Source organism: Dipodomys spectabilis, unplaced genomic scaffold (genome assembly GCF_019054845.1).
Source record: "Dipodomys spectabilis isolate Male_0828 unplaced genomic scaffold, ASM1905484v1 ptg000177l, whole genome shotgun sequence".
In the NCBI taxonomy this organism is placed as follows: Eukaryota; Metazoa; Chordata; class Mammalia; order Rodentia; family Heteromyidae; genus Dipodomys; species Dipodomys spectabilis.
This window is the reverse complement of record NW_024870854.1, coordinates 2,078,345-2,086,966: the sequence shown is the minus strand read 5'-3', so window position 1 is coordinate 2,086,966 and position 8,622 is coordinate 2,078,345.

Genomic DNA, 8,622 nt, shown 5'->3' with positions numbered 1-8,622 from the left:
GCTATCCATGTCTTTCTACTTTCCTGTTCTCTCCTACACCTAGTTTATCAGAGCAGTTCTGGAATACAGCAAGTTATAAATAATTAAAATGTAATTAAATCGCCTGGGCCCAGGGTGGAATTTAAGAGCTTTGCTTTGCTCTTCTCTGCTGCCGAGGGGCAAGCTGTCCTGTTGCTCTCCTGACTTCCACTCACTTGACCTTCCCTAGGACCTCGGCGGTTTTTGCTGCTGGGTTTGCCATCCAGGCTGGCTTGTGCAGAGCATACAGGACAGGCTTGGTTTAGGTTCTCCCCGAATCTTTGTCAGTAACCTTGGTCTAAGGAGCCTGAGTGTCTTTTCCCCTGAGCTCATACTTGAGTCATTCCACAGGTTTGTCTTGCCTTTCTTGTCTTCATAAATTGTAATTGCTTCTTTTGTCTTAGACACAGAGGTACAAGGAAGAGTTAAGAGCTATGGAATGCTGGGTGCTTGCTCCCCAAATGATTCCCTATAGTCTGGAGCAAAGAGATAGATTAAATTTTGAAAATCTCTTTACAAGTCTGGTTGAAAATAAGAACCTCCTTACCTTTCTTAGAGCGATAGATCTGTCTGATAGTGACCCTGAGTTTGTAGCCAAAGGCGACTTTTAGAAACCCTGAGTGGTATTGGGCTCTGTCACTGACTGGTAATTCCAGGCTAATGGCTTTGTTGTACAGTTTCCTTGTTCTCAGTGGAGTGTTAGCTCCTCCCCATAGTCCAGGGGATAAAAGGTGAATTGTTTGGTATAATATCTAATGATCAATATATATAACTTACTATCATTAGCCTGCCTTCTGCTTATTTGTCACATTAGTTAGTTGGTCTATCTTCTGTAAAGATTATTTATAGCAATTATGGTAATTACTATATCCACCATAGAGGAGCCACATGAATACACACTTAATATCTTATTTTTTTTCTGTAAACTTGCCTTTTATAAGTGCTCACTCCTTCCTTTCTTCCCTTCCCTCCCTGCTTTTTCTTCCCCTTTTTTGTACTTGAGCTGAGTCTTGAACTTATGGCCTCTTGCTCTTGCTTGGCTCTTTTGTTTATGGATGATGCTTAGTCCTTTGAGTCTCACTGACTTTATCTGTAAAGGACTTTGAACCGGGATCCTTAGATCTCAGCCTCATGAGTTGTCAGGAGTACAGGGGTGAGATAACAGTGCCAGGCAACTCTTTGCTTTTACTTTTAAAAGCAATGTATTCTTTTATTTATTATCTTTAAGGAGTTATACAAAGGAGTTGCTATCTAACACAGCAGTTTAGGAATACAGTATATCTTCATCAATATCACCCCTTTCAACTGTTGTTTTGATTCTTCTTTACTTCCTTTCCCTTAGCACTTCTCATGACCAATTACTGTATATTCACTTCTGTGGATTTACTGCACACACATGTGTATGTATGTGCATGCATATGTATGTCTGTGTTTGGTGTGCACACTGGGTTCCCACCACAGTCTTTTTAGAACATTGCTTGGTACGTCGTAGCCATGCAAATCTATATTCAATCAGTGAATAGTCTTCAAACACCACCACAGTTTCATTAATGCGGCTTTGGATGATACTTGAAGCAGAAAGGGCACTTGTTTGACTGAAGACAAGCTCTTCCCAGGGAAGTGGGTGCTTGAAAGACCCAGGGAAGACATGGGCTGCATTACTCTTTAAAGGGGCTGCTTGCTCAGGATTCTGTCACGAATTACCACTAGTCTTTTTGTCACCAGATTGTGGAGTGCCCACTGAGAGCTAGGGAGAAACCAAATGGGAAACCTCGCAGGAGCCCACAGAATGATGTCCCTTTCGATTTCTGTGCAGGGACAACATTTTGGCAGGATCAATACATGTGAGTATCTTAGAATCCTCATATGTCAAGAGCATTTTTCATAAGCAGTCTCTGATCCGCTGACCCCTCTGGGATTAAGAAAGCTGACCATTGTGTGTAAGCACATAGCTAACAATACCCTACGTCCTGATGTATAGAAGAATTCTAAGATGAAGTTGACTCAACACAGGTTCACACTGCATACACTATGTGTGGAAATTCTGCAAAGCAAGGCTGGGGCACCATAGAGCTACTTACCCCTGACGGGGAGCAAGAAGCTGACATCCAGGGACAGACAATCAAACTACTTCCTTTTTCAGAGCTGAGGACCTTACTGTTAGGCAAGTGCACTTCCACTGAGCTAAATCCCCACTCCCCACTGCCTCTGGTCTCTATATTTCCTCAATATTTTCCTGACTCTTTCAGAATGTCTTTTGATTAAAAAAAAATCTTAACTGAGGATCATCTCCTTGAGTATGCACAAGTAAAAGTGAATGTTCTTATGTTCTGTATACTTCCGGAATTCTGAATGAATGCATGCTTCCCTGCTGCACTCTGAATGTGCACGCAGCTTTCTCATCCATTATTTCACTGATGCTCTGCAGTTTCATTGTGAATCAAAAGTCACCAATTCCTAAACAGAGAAAGCAAAGCAGAGCAGTTAAGTTTTGCCCCAGGTCATTAGTGTACAAGTTCAGTAAAATGAAATTATATTCACTTTTTTTTTTGGGTTGTGGGGCCTGAACTCTGGGCCTGGGCGCTGTCCCTCAGCTCTTCAGCTCAAGACTAACGCTGTACCACTTGACCCACTTCTGGCGTTGTCTGCTTATGCAGTACTGAGGAGTCAAACCCACGGCCTCATGCATGCAAGGCAAGCACTCTACCACTGAGCTACCTTCCCACATTTACATTCACTTTTTATCAATTAAATCCTGAGTTCTTTTCCTCCCCTTTTTTTTTCTAACTATGTCCTAATTCCTCAAATGTAGAGGCTCTACTCTCACAGCATATTATAGCATCCTCTTCAAGAAAGAATATTAGCAGCAGCCATTATATACTCAGGAAACATGGTCTACCCTACCCTGACTCCTACTGGTAACTCCTCTATGAGATGAGTTCCTGGGCAGGTTTTGGACTTTAAGCTACAAGTTAGTTCTGCTATGGCAAAGGGGCCACAGGCAGGACCAAGAAGCAATGCTGCTGTGCAGACTGTGGGGAGCCTGTATGTGCTGAAGGTCAGACGCTGACCCAGGCAGGAACAAGATGAGGGGAAAGCACATCGCCAGGCACTTGCTTTGCCTGTCTGCTTGTGCTCCGGACATCAATGAAGAAATAGATTCCTTTGTGCAACATATGTTTTAGATTATAGCCTGAAAGCTGTCTATGTGGCACCACAAAGATCTTGGCCGGCATAGCTAATTTGAGGGTAGTCTCGTGTAAACAGTATGAAATTTGAACTAAAGAAGACATCTAAAAGAAATGGGCTTCAGTTATTTTCAAAAACTTATATTGGAAACCTAAAAGGACAAGGGCTCTAGGAAAGGTTCTGGTGTATCGCCGGTGGAGCCCAGCTATTTGGGAGGAGGTAATGGGAGGGTCACGGTCCATAGATCAGTTGGATAAAACTATGAGAACTTACCTAAAAAAGCCAAATTAAAGCTGGGTGCTGGTGGCTCACACCTGTAATCCTAGCTACTCAGGAGGCTGAGATCTGAGTATCACGGTTCAAAGCCAGCCCAGGCAGGAAAGTGCATGAGACTCTTATCTCTTATTTTCCAGAAAACCAGAAGTGGTGCTGTGGCTCACCTGGGTTCAATTCTTCAGCAACACATAAGCAGAGAAAGCTGGAAATGGTGCTATGGCTCAAGTGGTAGAGTGCCAGCCTTGAGCTGAAAAGCTCAAGGGACAGTGCCCAGACCCAGAGTTTAGGCCCCACAACTGACCAAAAAAAAAAAAAAAGCCAGAATTGGTACTGTGGCTCAAGTGGTAGAATGCTCACCTTGAACAAAAGACACCTGGAGACAGCACCCAGGCCTTGGCTCCAAGCCTGAGGGCAGACAAAAAAAAAGGAAAAGAAACAAAAAGAATAATAATTTTTAAAATCCACGTATTTCAACCATGCTGCTATGGTGGTCACGGGACGGAGATAAGACATTTACCAAGAAATGCCCTCCAACCAAGTCCATGAATTATTGAGAAAACCTGGAGATGCTGGTGGCTCATACCTGTAATCCTAACTATTCAGGAGGTTGAGATCTGAGGATCGCAGTTCAAAGCCAGCTTGGGCAGAAAAATCCTGAAAGACACTTATCCACAATTACTCAATAAACTACAGGAAGCAGAGCTGTGGATCAAGTGGTAGAGCACCAGCCTTGAGCAAAAAGGCTCAGAAAGAGCACAAGACCCCAAGTTAAAGGAGAAGGAAGGGAGGAAGAAAGGAAGATAGGAAGGAAGGAAGGAAGGAAGGAAGGAAGGAAGGAAGGAAGGAAGGAAGGCAGGCAGGCAGGCAGGTAGGCTTATCACATGTCTTCCTGAACAGAGAGTCAGGCAAGGTGGTGTGTGTCTGTAATCCCACCATTCAGAAGGCAGAGGCAGGAGAATTATAAGTTTCAGGCCACCTGGAACTCCATAGCAAGACCCTGTTTCAAAGAACAGGAGAGGAAGCCAAGTGCTGGTGGCTCCCATCTATTAACCTTGCTACTCAAGAGACTGAGATATGAGGATCACAGTTTAAAGCCAGCCAAGGTAGAAAAGTCTGTGACTTTTCCAATTAACCAAAAAAAGGCAAAATGGAGCTCAAGTGGTAGAGTAACAGCTTTGAGTGAAAAAACTCAGGGACAGCACCTAGACTGTGTTCAACCCCCAGGACTGGCATGAATGTGTGCATGCACGCACACACGCATACACCCACACACACACACACACAAACTCACACCACCACCACCATGACCACCACCATCCAAGCCCCTCACCAGGCAGACACTTCAGACAGCAAAATGAAGCTGCCATCACTAGTGCTTTCTCTGAAACCCACATTGCTAAGTGGCTGGGTGTATTTTCCAAAGATGGCTACAAGAGTAGTTTCACCTATATACTTTTCCTTAATGTTTGTTTTGATTTTGAAACAGTGTCTCACTATATAGCCCAGACTGGCCTGGAACTTCTGATTCTCCTGATTACCAGCACATACCACCATACTTGGCTTTGAATATTTTTTACCAAGACCCATATTAAGAAATGGTTAGGCCGGGCACATGCCTGTAATCTTAGCTACTCAGTAGGCTGAGATCTGAGGATCATGATTCAAAGCCACCCCAGGAAGGAAAGTCCAAGAGACTCTTATCAACAATTAATCAGCAAAAATCCATAAGTGGCGCTGTGGCTCAAGTGGTAGAGCATTTGCTGTGAGCTGAAGAGCTCAGGGACAGAGTCCAGGCCCAGAGTTCAAGCCCCATGACCACCACCAACAACAACAACAAAAACACGTTTAGGCTAGGCAATGGTGGCTACCACCTATAATCCTAGTTACTCAGAAGACTAAGGATCTGAGGATTGTGGTTGGAAACCAGGCGGGAAAATCAATGAGACTCTTATCTCCAATTAACCACTAGAAAACTGGAAGTGGAGCTGTGGCTCAAGTGGTAGAGTGCTAGACTTGAGACTAAAAGCTCAGGTACAGCACTCAGGCTCTAAGTTCAAACCTCACAACTGAAAAAAAAGATAGAAAAAGAAAGATGGACGTTTAGGCCAGGTGCTGCTGGCTCACACCTGTAATCCCAGCTACTTAGGAAGCTGAGGTCTGAGGATCAAGGTTCAAAACCAGCCCTGGCAGACAAATCTGAGATTCTTCTTCTTTTTTTTTTTTTTTTTTTGCTGGTCATGGGTCTTTCTTTCGTGTATGTGGGTGCATGTGTGTGTGTGCTGGTAGTAGGGCTTGAACTCAGAGAATGAGCTTTTGCTTGACTTTTCTGCTCAAGTCTGGCATAGCACAACTCAAGCCAGAGCTCTACATCTGGCTTTTTGGTGATTAATTGGAGATAAAAGTCTCAAGGACTTTTCTGCTCTGGCTAGCTTGGAACTACGAGTCTTACTTCTTACCCTCTTGAGTAGCTCAGAAAACAGGCATGAGCCACAGGCACCCAGCTAGCTCCATGGTATATTTATCTAGTTGGACAGTTTATGATGTTTCCAGGTTAGTTTTTGTTGTTTTATTTTTTTGCCTTTTAAAAAGGATCTGAAATAGCACAGTTGTAGCTCAGTAATGAAAGCACATGCGATTCTTTCTACAGGGTGATTTCTTAGTGATAGAATTTCTAGGCTAAAGAAGAAAATGCTTTTCTTAAACAAACAAACTTATTTTCTGCCAGGCACCACTATAATCCTAGCTACTCAGGAGGCTGAGATCTGAAGATCACAGTTTGAAGACAGTCAAAGCAGGAATATCCGTGACTCTTGTCTCCAATTAACCACCAGAAAATCCAGAGTGGCTGTGGCTCAAGTGGTAGAGTGCTAGCCTTTAACTGAAGAGCTGAGGGACAGCACCAAGGCACAGAGTTCAAGCCCCATGACCGACAAAAAAATTTAATAACTCTATACACTTCAGAAACACACACATATACATATAACCTTACAATTTCAAAAGGGTGTTCTCATACTCTCAGTCACTAGTTCGTTCAATGCTTATGACTCCTCCAGAGGGAGGAGACCATTATGATTCCCAACTTTTCAGAGAAAGCAAAGAGGTTTCATTGAGTGAGGCCATTCCCTTAGTGTGACACACACCACCAGCCAGTGGCTGAGCCTGCCTGCCCTTCATGTCACCTGTTCCACACCCCTCCATTCCACCACCTCATGTCCACTCCTCACTTCATAACATTCCTGTGATAGAGACCTTCTAGACCCTTCTAGATCCACAATGGATGGCTGACCTTGCAACCCCCATGAATGGAGCCAGAATGGTTTCTGTAAGATCAAATGGATCTTGGCCAATTTACTTTTGTAGGATGATGTTCAGGGGCTTGATTCAGCAAGAAGTAGATAATTCCTGGGGCCAGATGGTTCTAGCACTGCTTTCAAGGAGCCCAGAGAGATCCCTTTGGTCAATAGATCCTTGTCAGTTCACTAGTATAAATTAAAAATTCCACCATAAGATTTATTTACTTATTTATTTATTTTTCTCCAAAGAAGATAATTGTGTTTCTGGTTAAAATGCAAACCTGCACAAAAGGGCACAGAGTCTGACCATTCACTTACACGCCTCGATCTCCTTCTAGCTGTCTTGGTTTACTGATTGTCAATGCTACAGCACTGGAACCATAGTACCTGTCATACCTTACTGAAGACAGTGCAGGTGTAGCCCTCAGCAAGGTGCTCATGAGAGTCCCTAAGTGCTAAGTAAAACCAGGTCTTCTGGGTGCTCTTGGTTGTGGTAGCTGCTGGGGAAAGGAGCTGCAGAAGGGTCAGGACCGAAGAAATAGCAGTGCACCTGGGAGGAGCAGCTCGTGGGCAGAGGAGGCCCTGGCCATGTGAGAAGGGATGTGGCCCTGGTGGAAGATGGTGGTTGGTAGAGAGGATAGATGATGGTAGGAAATTCCAAGTGCTGTTGTCCTGTTGTCTGGGAAAATCATAAAGGTGACAGACCAAGGCTGCTTTCCTCTTTCCTTCCCATCTCAGCAGGTGGGGCCTACCCTGGTGGCAGGGGGAGGGAGGGGAGGAGGAGGAGGAGGAAGGCAATCAGGTTCTGGCTAAGTATGGGTTCACACTCTCCAGGGAACTATAACATGGGCTCTAGAACAGCCTGGTTCAGAATTTGGAGCAGTGCGGCCAGGCAGGGCGCATGGCTGTGTATGATGGCAGGCGTGGGTATTTTATGGCTGTGGTGGTGCAGGTTTGCTGGTTTATATGACTTGCCTTTTAATGTTCTGCATCTCAGGCATTGTTTCTGCAGTGCTCGCTCTTCCCCCCCCTCTGCTCCTGATATCTTCCCTTTGTTTCTGATCTTTTGGAAATGCAGAGACATCATGTAGAAGGGCAGAAGCAATGCAGTTCCTATGGCGTGCACCACACGTCTGTACACACAGGTGACCATTGTGGCCCACTTCATCCTGCACTCAAGGACATCCACACACATAGGACCAAGGATCAGGCTTTGTTAAAGCATGAAGCAGGCTACTTGCAACTCAGACTTTGCCCTTCACCCTTCTCTCCTCCAAAGATCTATTAAATGTGCAGACAAAGAAATATGCTTATGCTGGCAATAAGGCTTGAACTCTGGACCTCATGCTCTTGCTTAGCTTGTTTTGCTGCAGACTAGTGCTTTACCCACCATTCGACTGACCCCTTCAATTTTGACCTTTTTCTGGTTAATTAGAGAGAAATTTTCCATGGATTTGTCTGCCCTGGCTGGTTTTCAACCTTGATCCTTAGATCTCAGCCTCTTGAGTGGCTAGAATTAGAGAAATGAGCTATTAGCACTAATGTGAGAAAAAGTCTTTCTATCAAAGGAGTTTTCTTCATTTCTGTTAATATTGAGCGATTTTTCTTTTCTTTTTCCATTTTGTCCACTATGGGTCTTTAACTCTGAGCCTGGGTGCTGTCTCTGAGCTCTTCAGCTCAAGGTGAGAGCTCTACCACTTGAGCCATAGCGCCACTTCTGGTTTTCTGGTGGTTTATTGGAGATAAAGAGTCTCATGGACTTTCCTGCCCAGGCTTGCTTTGAACTGTGATCCTCAGATCTCAGCCTCCTGAGTAGCTAGGATTACAGGTATTTTTCTGAAGGGTC